The sequence below is a fragment of the Micropterus dolomieu genome, unplaced genomic scaffold (assembly GCF_021292245.1).
Source record: "Micropterus dolomieu isolate WLL.071019.BEF.003 ecotype Adirondacks unplaced genomic scaffold, ASM2129224v1 contig_11680, whole genome shotgun sequence".
NCBI classification, from domain to species: domain Eukaryota; kingdom Metazoa; phylum Chordata; class Actinopteri; order Centrarchiformes; family Centrarchidae; genus Micropterus; species Micropterus dolomieu.
Window position 1 is genome coordinate 1 of NW_025740666.1, and position 3,289 is coordinate 3,289.

The 3,289-nt window shown below is 39.6% G+C and overlaps 1 long non-coding RNA gene across 1 annotated transcript; it reads left to right on the plus strand.

Moving 5' to 3' along the window:
* Positions 1-872: 872 nt before the first annotated feature.
* LOC123965892 lies at positions 873-3,278 on the plus strand. Its single transcript, XR_006823804.1, has 2 exons — positions 873-1,373; positions 2,770-3,278. It is a non-coding gene; the product is annotated as an uncharacterized LOC123965892 (long non-coding RNA).
* Positions 3,279-3,289: the final 11 nt, after the last annotated feature.

Here is a 3,289-nt window from a genome sequence, read left to right on the forward strand (position 1 = left end):
TCGGTCTGCTGAAGTTTATACTTAAAATACTTCGGTCTGCTGAAGTTTATACTTAAAATACTTCGGTCTGCTGAAGTTTATACTTAAAATACTTCGGTCTGCTGAAGTTTATACTTAAAATACTTCGGTCTGCTGAAGTTTATACTTAAAATACTTCGGTCTGCTGAAGTTTATACTTAAAATACTTCGGTCTGCTGAAGTTTATACTTAAAATACTTCGGTCTGCTGAAGTTTATACTTAAAATACTTCGGTCTGCTGAAGTTTATACTTAAAATGCTTCGGTCTGCTGAAGTTTATACTTAAAATGCTTCGGTCTGCTGAAGTTTATACTTAAAATGCTTCGGTCTGCTGAAGTTTATACTTAAAATGCTTCGGTCTGCTGAAGTTTATACTTAAAATGCTTCGGTCTGCTGAAGTTTATACTTAAAATGCTTCGGTCTGCTGAAGTTTATACTTAAAATGCTTCGGTCTGCTGAAGTTTATACTTAAAATGCTTCGGTCTGCTGAAGTTTATACTTAAAATGCTTCGGTCTGCTGAAGTTTATACTTAAAATGCTTCGGTCTGCTGAAGTTTATACGTTAGAATCGTCGGTCTGCTGAAGTTTATACTTAAAATACTTCGGTCTGCTGAAGTTTATACTTAAAATGCTTCGGTCTGCTGAAGTTTATACTTAAAATACTTCAGTCTGCTGAAGTTTATACTTAAAATACTTCAGTCTGCTGAAGTTTATACGTTAGAATCGTCGGTCTGCTGAAGTTTATACTTAAAATGCTTCGGTCTGCTGAAGTTTATACTTAAAATACTTCGGTCTGCTGAAGTTTATACTTAAAATGCTTCGGTCTGCTGAAGTTTATACTTAAAATGCTTCGGTCTGCTGAAGTTTATACTTAAAATACTTCGGTCTGCTGAAGTTTATACGTTAGAATCGTCCGTCTGCTGAAGTTTATACGTTCGAAGTATTTAACGTATAAACTTCAGCAGACCGACGATTCTGTCTGCTGAAATTTACATATGAAATACTTCGGTTTGCTGAAGTTTACATGTTAAATACTTCGGTCTTCTGAAGTTTATACGTTAAATACTTCGGTCTGCTGAAGTTTATATGTTAGAATCGTCGGTCTGCTGAAGTTTTTGCTAAAGTTTATATGTTAGAAATGTTGGCCTTTGTTGAACATTTAACCAGTCCTGGTGGTTCATCAGTTTTCCGGCGTGATCGGCTTCATCTTTATCCTGGAACTGACGGCGGCGGTGCTGGCGGTGGTTTTTCAGAGCCAGGTCCGAGAGTGGATTAACGGCTTCTTCCTGGCAAACATCAAAGCGTACAGAGATGACATTGACCTGCAGAACCTCATCGACTCTCTGCACAGGATGGTAACTCATCACAGTCTGTTTGTGTTTCAGTGTTGTTCATATTGGCCTGCATTACAAACTGTCTTTCCACAGACCCTGCATTCAAGAAAAACACCCAAACATCCTTTTAACAGACAAATGCTAGTGAGTTCAGGAAGAGGAGGGATCCTCTTTCAGGATGGACGGACAGGAAACAGATGTTGCTGTGTTATCTGCTTCACTAACAACCGATCAGGCTCAGTCTGCTCAGGGTTCCCCAGTCAGCCAGTCTGCGAGCAGCTTTTACAAACTATAAGACTTATTATTATTAGTGAGGAAAGAAATCCATGCCAGAAACATTTAAGGTTTTAAGTACTGAAGGTTTGTTATTATTATTATTATTATCATGACATAGCAGTAAGTAATTGTCACTACGATCATTATTCTAATGATCTTTTTGTGTCTCTTTTTCAGGATGATTGCATAAAATATTAATGAGACAAGTTTTTGATAAAAATGACTTTGAAAAATTAAAATAATAATGACAGCTGCAGCTGCCACATGCAGGATACAGAAAATCCAAACTAAATCTAAAATCTGAACCCAGAGCGGTGAGCCGGCTTCCTGACAGATCTTAAACCTGTGCTGGGCTTCAGGGCTTCAGTCTCTGCTGTGGTGGTTGCAGAGATACTTTGTACAGATATCATGCTGCAAACAGGAAGTAGAAAACAGTCTGCGGGATCTCCTACAGATGGTGACTGTCAGTAGGCAGAGCGTTTATAGTGTTGATCTCTTATCTGGAACAACTCTGAAGTGACTTTGCTAACCGAGAGACAGAGAGAAAAATGGATTCCTGTCTGAAGGATAATGTGACGGGTAGGAGGTAGTCAAAGGAGCAGCTGACTGGAGGTTGAACATTCAGATCAGGTCAAACCTGCAGTGCTGAACGTTTGTTTCCCCCCTGTGGCGTGACAGTAACTACACGAACACTGTGGACGCTGCTCATGACGTGCGTGTGCAGGTGGCTCGGCATCACATAGTTAGAAATGTCTGCAGCTCAGACAGTAACCCGTTATTTAGAGGAAGTGTAACAGCTACACAGCCTGCTCCAGATGTTTTACACAAAGCCACTAGGGATGCTTCATCCATCACTTTATGTGCCAAAGCACATTCAGCATGGCTAGGTTATTTGTATAGCACATTTCAACAACAAGGTAATTCAAAGTGCTTTACATAAAACATAAAAGCAACAGGGAAATATAAAAAACCTTAAAAGCAACATAGGGAAATTGGGAAAAAAACAACACATTAAAACAGGGTAAAACAGGACAGTAAAAGTTACAGTGTACAGTCAGGGTAGTAAACACAAACTATCCATCGTCAACTGCTTATCCTGTGCTCCGGGTCACGGGGGGCAAGTATCTTGTTCTTTTAACAGAACCACTGCTGTGGAGCTCAGGAACCTTTAGTTAAACCTGTAGGAACATGTTCCTGTTGAGGAAAGTATCTTGTTCTTTTAACAGAACCACTGCTGTGGAGCTCAGGAACCTTTAGTTAAACCTGTAGGAACATGTTCCTGTTGAGGAAAGTATCTTGTTCTTTTAACAGAACCACTGCTGTGGAGCTCAGGAACCTTTAGTTAAACCTGTAGGAACATGTTCCTGTTGAGGAAAGTATCTTGTTCTTTTAACAGAACCACTGCTGTGGAGCTCAGGAACCTTTAGTTAAACCTGTAGGAACATGTTCCTGTTGAGGAAAGTATCTTGTTCTTTTAACAGAACCACTGCTGTGGAGCTCAGGAACCTTTAGTTAAACCTGTAGGAACATGTTCCTGTTGAGGAAAGTATCTTGTTCTTTTAACAGAACCACTGCTGTGGAGCTCAGGAACCTTTAGTTAAACCTGTAGGAACATGTTCCTGTTGAGGAAAGTATCTTGTTCTTTTAACAGAACCACTGCT